Below are 15,175 nucleotides of genomic sequence, written 5' to 3' on the forward strand. Positions count from 1 at the left end.
ATGAAATTGTATTTTGTTTGTACTTTGTGAACTGTTCATATTTTTTCGGAACCATTGTGATACTATGAGAGCTTTGAATGAAGTATTTGGTATGGGATCATGATTTTTAAAGTACGTTTAAGGTAGATGACACTTTTGAAACGAGCAGAGAATTTTTTGTAGGTTTTAAAATATTCAGAAAGCTATGACGATTTTGAGATGTGATTGATCTGTTATGATGTTATTATTATGACGACGATGTGTATTATGCTGTTGAGGTATGTTTATGATCAATAAGATGATGCTATATGAGGAATTTGATTATGCTACGTATTTATTATGATGAAATATAGAAGAATGTTTACAAATGTGTATATGTGTAGTAAGGTAAGGAATAATGAGTAGTGGTTAGGGACGCTGATTTGTGAAAAAGGTTGTTGGAAACCAAGAATCGTACTTTAAGAGTTATGAAATGTATGTAAATGTGTGAATGTGTTACAATGCTGACGAAAATTTTTGGACACTGTTATATCAATAGCATTTTGTTTCTACAGATTTGTAACGCAAATTCTTGACCTGTGAAATATTTTTATATGAGACTGCCACTGTAGCGGAAACTGCTGTCGTAAATATTTCGGTAAGAAAGGTAAGTGACCTTGGCGTAATGCGTTTTGGGCGCCCAGCTGAGTGGTAGTCGTCTGACAAAAGAAAGCCATTAGGTGGAGAAAAAGAGAGGCCATTATCCTCGCCATTGGCATTCCTTTAGAGAAAGCATCGCAAATACGACACGCTCATTACTTGGAAAGATACTTACATCTGCACACCTGATTATGACAAGTGTCTTTCTACGAGAGTTGAGAGAATTTCTACTAACTTATGAAATGCCACACTACTATTGAATGATATTTTTATGCTTTGCTTTTCATAGTTGCTTATTTCATTTGATATCTAGTTTCTAGCTGCACTGCAGCATTGGTTAAAATAAAATTTAATAGATGTACTAATATAGATATTTTATGCCTACAGATCCAGTAAATAACCATTTTATAATCTACTTAAAAAAAACGAGGGAGCACAAAAAGACATTTCCCTTCACAGGAATTGCATGCATAATTTTTGTCAATGACTGGGTAACTTATTTAGTAGTGTAAGTTAAGGTGATGCATCACCCTAGTGTTAAGATGTGACATAGGTATTAAACATGGCAATTTTTACTGTAATATTTTTCTGCTTGAGCTTTGTCATGTTTAGATATAAGTTATTGCATTTGCTGCTGCTGTTTGCCAGGCATAATGTTACTGAATTTGACTTTGTATTACGCTGTTAAGCCAGTTTTGCTACGGATTTATTTTTCTTGTTTGCTGCACAGTGCCTTATATTAGTTGTAATATTGCAATTGCTTTGCCAATTTGAATTTTTTTGTCATTGCTGTTCGTGTTAATTATTTTGTGCTGCTGCATTGCCTCATCCCTTAGTTTAGCTCAGTAGATTTAAGTTAGCTTAAGAGGGGTAGACTAAGAAACTGACTATGGAGAATAGGCTAAGAATGCATTGCGAAGTTATATGAAAAAGATTTGGGCCAAAATGAGTATTGTACAATCATAAATAATTATTTTGAAAGAAATATGAATAGAATACAGGAAGGAGGTATAGATAGGACTTTTTGGGAATAATGATGAATGAAGGGAGATCTCCAAGAAGCAAAGAAAGTTTTGTTTGCAAAATACTGCACTAAAACAAAACCTGTCCTTTCCTTGTGTTATCCCACTATGTGTTTATGTACCCTTGTTTATTTGTCTTTTTCCTGTCTTATGTGTTTAGCTGATGAGAGCTATGTTGTAGAATTTTTCTGATAATATGTTATTTTCTTTGTAAAGATGTTTAGACATTATTTATTCTGTTTTGTTTTAATGCTCATGTGTGAAATTGATGTTTCGAAAGTTATTCTGATCTTTTATGTATGTACTCATGTCATAATTCCTGTAACACTGATGTATATATTATTTCTATTCTTTTGTAAAGCCTGTATTACTACAAATGTTATCTGTATTATTATGTTTTTAATGATGTTTTCTGTACCTTTGTAATTGTATTCTCATGTTATAAAATTGTAATTGATACCAGTTCATCATATTATTAACTTGTAAGTTACATTTCACTGCACACGTTTCTGTTGGTCATAGTATATGAACAATATGTGAGAAGTAGGGACTGTTAGTGTTTGCATGTGTGTTAATAATTCAGCAAGGGAATGGATAACAGCATTGCTGGTTCTAAGGACAATTCCAAAAAGTTTGTGAGTGCACAAGTGGTGGTTATGCACTTGCTCTATTATCCACAAGACTCTTCATTGGTGATTGTGCACCTGCACAGTCACAACAGATGGCTGATGGCCATCTATACAAGGACTACAGTGGGTCTGCATCTATGATGACCCACCAATACCATTATCTCTACAAGGACTACAGTGGGTCTGCACCTCTGGTGGCCCACCAATACCACAATCTCTACCAGGACTACAGTGGGTCTGCACCTCTGGTGGCCCACCAATACCACAATCTCTACCAGGACTACAGTGGGTCTGCACCTCTGGTGGCCCACCAATACCATACTCTCTACCAGGACTACAGTGGGTCTTCTCTTTGATGACCTACCTACCAATATTCTTCAAAACGTCGAATGACCCTGCTGTGGGTTTGCTCTGTTGTGGCCCATTACCTGTCAGCATGTCAAGAGTCAGCACTGTCTTTCCGTTGGAAGGACAACACTACTTCTTCAAGACTGCATGGAAATCCACTACTTCCATGTACATTGTCTTTTACTGCTCAGACTTTGAGAAAAGAAACGGCAGTTTTACTGTGATGAATGATCAGGACTGTCTTTATGGACTGTGAGAAAATTTTAGCTTTTGACCAATATTGTATTAATAAGTGTGTGCATTTGATTTCTTTGTTATTGTAATTATGAAAAATTTTTTCAAATCAGTATTGGCCACTGCCCAAAACAATTTGTAAAATTTTTTGTGGGGAGCGTGGGGGCTATGTAAGTAGACTGTATAGGTTTTTTTTTATTGGTAACGCCACGTAGCGCTCTGTATGAAAATCACTGGCTGTGCTGTGTGCAGTCTGTGGCTAGTTTGCATTGTTGTCTGCCATTGTAGTGTTGGGCAGCTGGATGTGAACAGCGTGTAGCGTTGCGCAGTTGGAGGTGAGCCGCCAGCAGTGGTGGATGTGGGGAGAGAGATGGTGGAGTTTTGAAATTTTTAAGACTGGATGTCATGAACTGCTATATACATTATGACTTTTGAACTCTCTTGAGGCAAATACATTGTTTGTTCTCTATCAAAATCTTTCATTTGCTAACTATGCCTATCAGTAGTTAGTGCCTTCAGTAGTTTGAATCTTTTATTTAGCTGGCAGTAGTGGCGCTCGCTGTATTGCAGTAGTTCGAGTAACGAAGATTTTTGTGAGGTAAGTGATTTGTGAAAGGTATAGGTTAATGTTAGTCAGGGCCATTCTTTTGTAGGGATTTTTGAAAGTCAGATTGCGTTGCGCTAAAAATATTGTGTGTCAGTTTAAGCACAGTCCTGTTCATAACTTTGCACTAACCGTGGCCTACTTTTACTGTCATAAATCTATTTGTTTCTGTCTAAAGTTTCATGTAGATTTCAAGAAGCTGATGTGTGTCAATTGAGGCTCTTCCAGAAATTCGCTTCTAATGCCAGGTAGCATATACCTGGCCTCCACTAAGAAGTGTGATAATTTCATCGCTGTTTAATGGATGTTATAGCTCTATATTATGGCCAATAAAGTTTGTTAGCACATATTGTAGGCTTTTTTGAAGTTAATTAGTTAGTTTCATGTTCTGTGGATCACTTTATATGCCCATTGCATGCCTACAAGCTGACCATTTACATGCGGTTCTTTTCTTACTTTTTGTAGTACAGATGTCAATTACTAATTCCTACCCACTACCTTTTACAGAATAGAGGAAGCTGAAAAAGAGATATTTTTCACTTTGTTTTCAAATATAATTTTGCTATGTTTCAGACACTTTAAATAACTGTGCAAAAGATTAACGATTTGGTGGCAGCATTTTTTCTCCTTTATTCTGCCAAAGACAATCTTAAGGTGGAATAATGAACCTCATTCTTTCCCTTCGTATTGCTATTATGTATTATTGAGTTGTAGTTGATTATATACTGTGAAGCAGTAGTCAAGATCTCCAACTCATTAAACATATGTCTACAAGATGATCATGGGTGACCACAGCATATTATTCTTACAACAGATTTTTGAGCAATGCAGGCTTTCTTTCTTAGAGGTTAGTTACTCTGGAATATTGTCCTATATAATATGATGGAATGAAAGTATGCAGAATATATTATGTTACTGATATGTTTCTCCCCAAGGTCTGCAACGATTAGAAATGCAAATGTGACTGTTTTAGGAATTTCAAAATGTATTTTTTCGTTTAAACTCTCATCAACATGGACTCCTAATAATTTTGAAATTTCCATCCTAGTTTGTATTTCCTCACCATGTGTTACATTTGTTATTGGTAAAGTACCTCTATATAAATATGTATCTTTGCTTATTTGAGATTATTTGCAGAAAACCACTTAGTAATACTGTTAAGGAAATTGTTTTATTATTTATTTTGTTGCTGTCGTATTTTTGGATTTATTACAATACTAGTGTCATCTGCGAAAATGACAAATTCTACTTGTTGGATATCAGATGAAAGTTCATATACATATATGAGAAACAATACAGGACCTTAGTTCTTTGCAGTTGGAAGAATTTCCCCAGCTTACATTGGCTGAATTGTCAGATACAACTTTCCACATTATTTTGGTTTGAGATGACATTATCCATTGGTTGACTATTCCATCAGTTCTATAAAACCCTAATTTATCTAGGAGAATATTGTGATTTGCATAGTTAAATATCTTAAATAGGTCACAGAAAATACTAACTTAAGGCCTGTAAAATTTGGTGAGTGAATGTATAAATGATACTGTCAATTGAGAAACTCTTCTGAAGTCTAAACTGTGATTTATTGACTATATTAATGTTCCCAGGTCGGATATTAATGTAGAATGCAACGTAACTTCTATCATCTTTCGTAAAGAAGGGTTTAACACTGGCATATTTCAATTGCTTTTGAAAAATGCACTGAGTTATATGCATAACATATTTTAGGAAAGACTGCACTTATTATAAGGTAACAAGTCTTTTGCATTCTCATGAAAAACCATCAAATCCAGATGACCTTTTATTTTTGAGAGGATACATAATTTTCTTCATTTTCATAAGAAGAAGTGACAAGAAATCCATAAGACTGAATTTTATGTTAGTTGTTTTTCCAGCACATTGCTCTAGTATTTCTCTTGAAATTTTGGACCTATATTATCTTCTAAATTAAAAAAAATTATTATTAAACATATCTGCTACCCATGATTTATCGTTTATAGGCCCTCTATCTAAATCATTAATGATGTTATCTCGTTCTGTATCTTGTTGTCCTGTCTCTCGTTTCCACTACAATATAAACTGAAATCTTTTGGCATAATGTGCATGCTTCTTTATTTCTTACCAGGATCTCTACTTGTTCTTGCTAACAGATTAATCGCCCTTTTACTTCAACAAGATTCTTTAATAACTCTTGTGATCAATGGCTTTTTACTTGGCTGTTTAATATCACACCTGATATGTTTATGAAGAGAACTATTTTTTTCAATAATGATATAAATTTATCGTTGAATAAATTAAATTTTATGTCACTGTTGCTTTCCTTATAAATATTATCCCAGCCATCTTTTGCAATCTCCTGTAAAATACCGAAAATATATAGTTACGCACAAAAAACCATTTTTTGTATGGTAATACACAGAGCATATTTACCTTAACCATTGCACTATTCACCAACACCAAATTAAAATTTTATGGACTGACTATTGGAATGAACATAAAGGGGAAATGCCTTTATGATCACTCCTATCTGCCAACATGTCAAATGTCAACTTAGTTTGCATGAATAGTATTTTCTTCTCTGAGTTGCAAACAATGTCAAACGCAATTATGTTTTCTCTTCTAAGAGACCTGACTTTTCCACTGTTAAATGATAATAGCTTAATGAAAATAGCTTCATCGCCTTACATTCTTATTTATACACATTACAGACTTTTTCCCTTTCCAGTTATTGTAAAACTTAATCCCTTTTCGCTTTCAGACATCTGTGGACGAAGAAAAATCAGTGGAAGAAATTTCCACATTGCCATGGAATGGGACAGATGCGAGGTCTGAGGTGACTTAACATGGCTTGAACAGCACCCCCCTCCCCCCCACCTGTCGGAGGTTCGATTCCTTCCTCAGGCATGGATGTGTGTGTTGTCCTTGGATTTACAGATCTGGATTAACAGTTGTTATATTTAACTTATCTCCTTTTCGGAAGTTAGTTCTTTTTTAGCTGCTTGTACCATAAAATTGAGTGCCTTTGAGGTACAAAGTGCAGAAAAATTCGTGTACTCGGACTTCACATAGCGACTCCTCACATACACTACGACTATAAAAATGTCTCTCAGAAAATTTCCTTCTGACCACATTTCTAGCAGTAAATGAACGTTAAAGATTGGCAATCTGGCAACACTGGTATCACATGTATGGTAGTTCCCTTTACCAGCATGTATCAGTATTGCTGTGCAATTGGTGCAGTGGATAGCGTTTTAGGTTAGCATATAGGAGGTCGGGGGTTTTCCAGTCTGCATAGAGATGTATTTTCTTTTATTTGACAATTTCTTTCTGTTATATAATACTGTAATATATACTGTTTCTTAAGCCACACCTATCTGATATTTACAGAGTACAGTGTGTTCTAACGTTGAAAGATGATTACGGTTAATGAAGTAAAGTTCCACGCAGTGGGCACCAACTGAATAAGCTACACCTTATGTTTTTGATCTAGACTGCCATAAAAATGCGAAGGAACTGTTAATCAGAACTCAGGGAGAAGTTGTAGTCTCGTTCACAATCGATTTATTGTTCTTAAACAATATAAGACATCAAAATTATTAAAGAAACATCATACAAAAAATATTTATTTAACAAAAGCCTCACTAAAATGGTACCTATGGTGATCTGCTGGGGATCGACACACAACACTAACCAGAACACTACTCATTCTATCTCACTTCATACATGTGAATCCAGGTTATGGCTTCAAACTATGCCACCACCAAGCGTCTATATTCTACCACACAAAAAAAAAGGAAAAATATGGTTCGAAAGGACTGGGTGCTGAGAAATAGATATTATAGCCCTACTTCGCAGCAGTGAATACTTTACCATCCTACTGGTCAAGACGCCACACTACGATGCATTTGGCGACTGAAGTCATGGACGGCAGCAATCTGTTATTAAGTGCACATTCCCGAAAAATGCAAGTACGCGGTCTCACGTTCGGTTAATTCAGAACGCAGGTACTTCCCTAAGAGCCTCTGAAACCCTGACGAATTCCAGTGTGCAGATGGACTCGTTTGCTGGTCTGCCAAACCAATCTGACTCCATGCCACGACTGTGAGTGTCGGAATACGTCAAATGTTTAGACGGCCGACTCAAGACAAATAAGTACACCCACGTGTCACTCATTGCGATCGTGATGATATAAGCAGTACCTCTGACGGTTCAGAAGGTGACTGGCACAGGCTCCAAGTCGCACCCTAGCAAGGGACACAAGTCTCACCGTTTAGGTAGAGACCTGCATTCATTACTAGCGAAGCGCCAGTACAAGAGACTTGTACAAGAGTGACCATCTCCCTTTCTCCTGTGTTGCCTCCTCAGGTCGGTTCCAAAAGCACATTTCTCTTTTTTGACGTCCCCCAATTTCGCACAAGCCAATCACGAGCTGGAGCCCAGCATTTTAAGCTCAGTGAATGGTCTTTGCAATGCAAACCGATTTGACCAATCAGAGACTTAAGGTTAATTGGCCGAAAACGGGAATAAAATCAGCTTCGTGGCCTCTTTCCCACACGTTTGCCGTGTCTTTTGTTAACACAATATAGGGTGGAAGCACAGCCCTCCAAAACAGTTTGTTATCTCCCCTGTTGCGTCCATTTCAAAGTTTGCAGGGAACAGCCATAAACTCGTATTGATCAAAGATGTTTTGAAATAGAGTCTGCATTTCTGGGCACCAGTTTTCCTGTCCCACAGACATTTGCAAAACGTTTACATTTCTTTTGGAGGCCCGCTCACTAACAAGGCCTACAATGCGCTGTCGGCGACTTTTCGGCGCTAGGCCATATACTTGGATGTCTGGCGCCAAAGTTAATGTGTTTCTGCACAATACGACCGCGGCACAGGGCCATCTGGAAATGTCTCTTCATCGTTCTCCAGAAAAAAACGCGCTTTTTCGCCCCACCAACGCCGTGCTTTCACTGCAGTCGTTTAAGTCAGCACCCTATTCCTTTGAACACACGTAAAGCTTACCGTATTTCTTTCTCTAGAGCATGCAGACAAGCCCATAAACTGCTGCCCACCATTTCATCACAATGTATGAAGGCAAATCGCCTTAGATCGTATTCCATACACCAAATTAGAAGTGAGAGTTCCCTGCAATCTCTCAACGTAACAAAAACATGTTCAGAGAAGTCATTTCCCTGCACATGCAAACACTGTGTGACATGCTGGATCATACAGTACAGGACTCTTCACAATATTGCTGCATCCAAAGATACAAAAGCAGCATGATCATACACTGTCAGTTCATCCACATGTACTGGCGCAATATAATACACATGCTCCTTCAGGCATTCCTACAGGATGAAATTCAGGTGATGTAGGTCAGGCGAACATGGAGGCCAAACAACAGGACCTCCCTGGCCAAGCCATTTCCCTCGATATGCTTCTTGTGAAACTTCCGTTTCTAATTACACTGTTTGCCTAGTGCTAGTGGACATGATGTTTCCACATTTCCATCGATTACATTAATTTTAATATTAATGCATGGAGATACTAAACAGTATGTGATTATCAGACTAAATGTTGAGAGGCTTAATTAGTGATTCCATGAAGATAATACATGCAAACAGTAGCTAAGTTTGGTAATTATTTGCAAAGCATGTTGATAGCTCTACCAGTGACATAAGCTGCTAACAAAATGTGTCAAGAATAATACTTGGCACTGGTTGATGCGACTACTCGGGGAGGGTAGGCAGAAAACAGATTTGGAATCAAGTGCTGCAGTGCTGTGAAACAATTTCCTGTCCACGGTATGCAAATGTTTTCTTTAAAAGCTGACCAATGATAATGATTGTACATCCAGTTTTGTGTTCGTAATATGTAAGTGCAAATGTTTTGCAGAAGATACACTGTATTCGCTGTATGACGATTATGAAGCCAGATACTGTATATTATCAAACAAAACCAAATATGAAACTTCCTGGCAGATTAAAACTGTGTGCCAGACTGAGACTCGAACTCGGGACTTTGCCTTTCGCGGGCAAGTGCTCTACCCACTGAGCTACCCAAGCACGACTCATGCCCCATCCTCACAGCTTTACTTCTGCCAGTATCTCGTCTCCTACCTTCCAAAATTACAGAGACTCTCCTGTGAACCCTGCAGAACTAGCACTCCTGAAAGAAAGGATATTGCGGAGACATGGCTTAGCCACAGTCTGGGGAATGTTTCCAGAATGAGATTTTCACTCTGCAGCAAAGTGTGCGCTGATATGAAACTTCCTGGCAAATTAAAACTGTGTGCTGGAGTCGTGTGTGAGTCGTGCTTGGGTAGCTCAGTTGGTAGAGCACTTGCCCACGAAAGGCAAAGGTCCCGATTTCGAGTCTCCGTCTAGCACACAGTTTTAATCTGCCAGGGAGTTTGATATCAGCGCAGCCTCCGCTGCAGAGTGAAAATCGCATTCTGGAAACATCCCCCAGGCTGTGGCTAAGCCGTGTCTCCACAATATCCTTTCTTTCAGGAGTGCTAGTTCTGCAGGGTTCGCAGGAGAGCTTCTGTAAAATTTGGAAGGTAGGAGACGAGATACTGGCAGAAGTAAAGCTGTGAGGACGGGGCGTGAGTCGTTCTTGGGTAGCTCAGTTGGTAGAGCACTTGCCCGCGAAAGGCAAAGGTCCTGAGTTCGAGTCTCGGTCCTTCACACAGTTTTAATCTGACAGGAAGTTTCATATCAGCGCACACTCCGCCGCAGAGTGAAAATCTCATTCTAAAAACAAATATGTCTCGACCCAGAGCTGAACCCTCATCCACTGCACACTAACCCAAAACGCTATCCCCTGCACCAAGCACACAGCACTACTCCTATATGCTGTTGGAGATAGTTACCAGACATGTGATTACAATGTTGCCAAATTGTCAATCTTTAATATCCATTTATTGCTCAAAATATACACGGGACGAAATTTTGTGACAGAGATTTTTGCATAGCTAGTATGTGAGGAATAGCACTATGAAGTCTTCGTGTGCAAAGTTTTCTTTACCCTGTGTAATCTGTTTGTTTAGTATTAGCATCGTTGAAGACAATTTTATAGTCAACAGACATTGCTTTAAATTTTTCATTAAGTTTAGATCTTGTTGATTTAACAACAAATAATTTCATTTTTGGTGGATTGCCTTCTTTTTCTTTCTCAAATAGTTTACTGTTTGATCTAATGTCAATATTTTCTCTCGTCTTCATGGCTGTATGTTTTCAAAGACATCATTGTCAAATTTGTAAAAATAATTTATATTAGGTATACGTTTTGGGCTTGATCTAGTCTTTTGGAATAATTTTGGATGAAATAGGGACTAATTAATTCTGATTTCCTTAATTTTCAGTAGCCTCTTAAACTATTACTTTTAACTAAATTTTTGAGTTCAACTGCTTTCATGTTATTGAGAGATTTCACAGGGTGTAGTAAATTATGTGGAATAATTAGATTAATTAAATCATGTTTTTAAAATCTGCTATATACCCTTAAATTAATCCTTCTAGAATAATCACAGAGTTGAGCAAGTGTAAAATCTCTCAAAGTCTGAGCCATTTTATCCTGTATTAAGTCAATAAAAATTTCAAGAAGTTTTTGTAAAACTGATGTCGAAGAAATTTCAAATGCTGTGATTAATTAATTTTCATTAGTTTTATTTAATTTCCACTTTTGTTTATGGTAATACTGAAGACAAACCTTTTATATGCTTGAAAGCTTGTTGCTAGATGTAATGTTTATGTAAAAACAACTATAATGTTTAATTTCTTGACAACCAATACATTTTTACATCCTGTTTTCTCTTCATCATTTTCCAGTTGTTTAGAATGTTCATCACTTGGAATTCCTATCTAATGTTCTTTTAATAACGTATTGAAACATATTTTCTGCATACACACATAATTTGTTTACCTTCATACAGTTTTTATGATCTTCACTAATACAGTCCATACATGAGTTCTTATATTTATCCTTAGTATATCTGCGTGAATGAAAGTTATTGGTCGACTGTAGTACTCAACAGTTCTCACACTTTTTGCATGTTTCCATTTACAGAGACAATTTTAATTAGATTTAAATACATTAGGCAAAATTCGAATTCATAAATAGAAATTTATATAAATAAATGAAGTCATTTGTTGTTACAGTGACCTAGAAAAAGTGTTCATATAAACTGTTTGCACTCTTAATTTTATTGCTATCACATAACTTTTCTTTCAGCTACCCAGTTTCAGCTACTTTTTAAACTATCAAGTTTTATAAAGTTTCACGTCTTTTTGTAATAGTTTTGCATCTATAATTATGGGTACTTTTACACAAACAAATTTATTCACTAGATTTTTTAACTATACAGATATGTAGATGAAGCAATAACAAATAATATAGATGTATATGATACTAATGGTCTAGATGTAGATGATACTAAAACACTATAATATTTATGGGGCATTTCAGAGACTTCTGTGACACACAATGAAAAAACACTGTATTTATCAATGAACTTAGATTACGTTTTTAGCGTATGAAAATACAAAACAAGCTATTATAAAAAAAACTTGATGATAATGATATGCCACAATTTAGATTATTGTCTGAGGTATCCAGGAGAGATGCCCAGAAAATTGATGTGAAAATCATATTTATCAATGAAGCTGCCTTGATGAAATTTTGATTAAGCCTGCTATAGAATTCGCCTGAAATATTTTATCTAATATATTATCATTCTAGATAAATGTTTTAAATTGTAGATCTTGTCAACAACAAGCTTTTCTGTTAATTGATACAATTGTTTCTGTTAATTGATAAATAGAATAATCCTAGTTTAAAGCTAAAGATGGAGCCAAAATTTTAGAATATGAGATACTTCAAAATGATGTACAAATACATGTAGCTCTTGAAGATAAAGCATTTTTCGATGATCTTAGCAAACCTGATTCACGACCATCTCAAAATTTAAATTTTATTCTCAATGAATCTGGACTGTACAAGTTGATTTTTAAATCAAATATGCCTCTCGCAGGTGGGTAACGAAATAGATTTTACCAACTATCACAAAATATAGTGAATAAAATGCTACAAGAAACTATTAAATTAAAAGATAAAGAAAATCACCATTACAACAACAACTACAAGAAAAGGAAAATGAATTTCTATATTTAAAAGAAATTGTGGATCATATGGTACGTATGAGTAAAGAACAAATTATTGAAATTGCTACATCAAAGCACTGTGGCAAGAAAAACTATTTTAAAATTGGTGATTTATAGTCTAAAAATCACCTTTAGGGAGATTATCTGGTTATAATAGTGGAAGACCGAAAATATGAATGTATTGATTATAAAAAGTAGAACATATGCTTACTATATATTTTTGGGTACATAAAGTAGATAAAAGGAAAGAAATGTGCAATATTCACTTGAACAGTGTAAATGTAAGCCTGAAGGATGACGTGTGTATTGGATAAAGAACAAAAGGAAAATGATAGTAAAGCATCAATTGCTTCTTTAAACAGTTTAAACAATAATAATACTCAACATACTCTTAATGGTGTTGAAGTAAATATAGCATGAGTACAAGTAGATTATTTTGATAAAGAAACCAATATTGCTTGTCATTGCCATGGTCTATTTAGCATGGTTGTACAAATGTTTTAAAAGTGAGACGATTAACAATAAAAACATAGGATCAATGGATGTCAAAGGACATTAACAAGAAGTGTAGAAATACGAAATTACAGATATAATTTAGTGGACATGTGAGAATGTGATTGGCTTAACTCAGCAGAATGTAAAAAACTTAGGAAATTGAAACAGTTACCTAAAGTTGTCGACCATGAAACCCAAGAGGTGCTTTCGATGGTGGTCAAATAAATATGACAAAATCAGGAGCTAAAGCAGGTGGTGTTAATACAAAAATAAGAGTTGATGATGTGTGTGATCTTTATCCAGCTGTGCATTATTGTGATTATTATCCTGAGCGACAACCAACAAAAATTTGTAGACCACTATATTATACTAAAAATAGTATAGATTGATAAAATGTAAAATATTAGCACGATGAGGATTGTGTCATTCAGTTTTGGCAGTATGAATGAAAACCGATAAATATTAAAAACTATTTTTTTCTTTTTTGTGTCCAATGTCCAGAAGAAAAAATATATAATTGCAAACGGAATGATGATGAAAGAAGTTTTATTGGATCTTGGGTAACTGCTGAAGTAAAGTTAACAGTAGAAATGGGATATAATATTTTAGGTATCTATGAGGTATGGGATTATAGAAATAATATTTTTTGTTCAATTTTAATATATCTTTTTTGTTAATTTATACAAATGCATGTAGTAAGTGGGATGGTGTTGACTTTTTGTGTAGACAATATTGTTTACTCATTCATTTGTGTCCTAGTGTATCCAACATACCCACTTAGTAGTTTTGCGGTCCATATCTTTCTTCATTGTTTGTTGAAATCTGTACCTCAGTACATAAATTAGGAGTGGCTGAGATTTTATGGAGACTCACTTATGCCTTTCTCCTCGACTTATATTTTTAAACACTGTTATTAATATAAGCGAATCTCCCTGCTCTATTTTCATTATTAACTACCTCTTGGAATGTTAAACAAACTTGCACTTTATTCGATTATTTTCAAATGTTATTTTCTTCTCACATATTCTTGTGCTCTACATATTGAAGCTTTATTTGTAAGAAGATCTTACAGAGTTGTCCTCTCCAATTTTCTTCACACTTTTAGGAATAGAAGGTAAGTAGACATCCGTTTCCCAAAGTAGTACAATGCAATTAAAAAAATTACACAAGAAAAAGGCTACAAAGATTAGAAGATTTCCAAGTGCTTTTAATCACAAAAATATGTGCAGTTTAGTTACCAATTCGTCAGTAGCTCAGCACCTATCCTATATGGATTGTGATTCTGAAGTCACTCTCACTATAGTCCATTCCATGAACGATGGTGGCTTACGCAGGTCAAGACGCAAGTGGGGATTACATTGTTGCCAATTCCAAGCGAGAATTGCGGCATGCTCATAAACGTTATTTGAGATTCATGAAAGCATGTATCCTGCAAATTATGTCTCTCATTTGCTTGTCTAGACTTCGTCGTTTCCCACCACCATCAGCCATAATAGCTCTCAACAAATGGAACAATAAGCCACTGAATAATTCTCTACTGTGACATTAATTGCACGCACTGGCTATGACATCCACAGCAGGAGACTAAGAACACTTCTGAAAGCTAATTGACTCCAACTATAGCAGTATCCTATTTTACTTTCCTGAATTCCATATTTGTTAAAAATGAAACAATTATTTAATATATATATAATCATGTTGTTGTTGTTGTCTTCAGTCCTGAGACTGGTTTGATGCAGCTCTCCACGCTACTCTATCCTGTGCAAGCTTCTTCATCTCCCATTAACTACTGAAACCTACATCCTTCTGAATCTGCTTAGTGTATTCATCTCTTGGTCTCCCTCTACGATTTTTACCCTCCACGCTGCCCTCCAACGCTAAATTTGTGATCCCTTGATGCCTGAGAACATGTCCTACCAACCGGTCCCTTCTTCTTGTCAAGTTGTGCCACAAACTCCTCTTCTCTCCAATTCTGTTCAATACCTCCTCATTAGTTATGTGATCTACCCATCTAATCTTCAACATTCCTCTATAGCACCACATTTCGAAAGCTTCTGTTCTCTTCTTGTCCAA

The sequence above is a fragment of the Schistocerca cancellata genome, chromosome 3 (assembly GCF_023864275.1).
Source record: "Schistocerca cancellata isolate TAMUIC-IGC-003103 chromosome 3, iqSchCanc2.1, whole genome shotgun sequence".
NCBI classification, from domain to species: domain Eukaryota; kingdom Metazoa; phylum Arthropoda; class Insecta; order Orthoptera; family Acrididae; genus Schistocerca; species Schistocerca cancellata.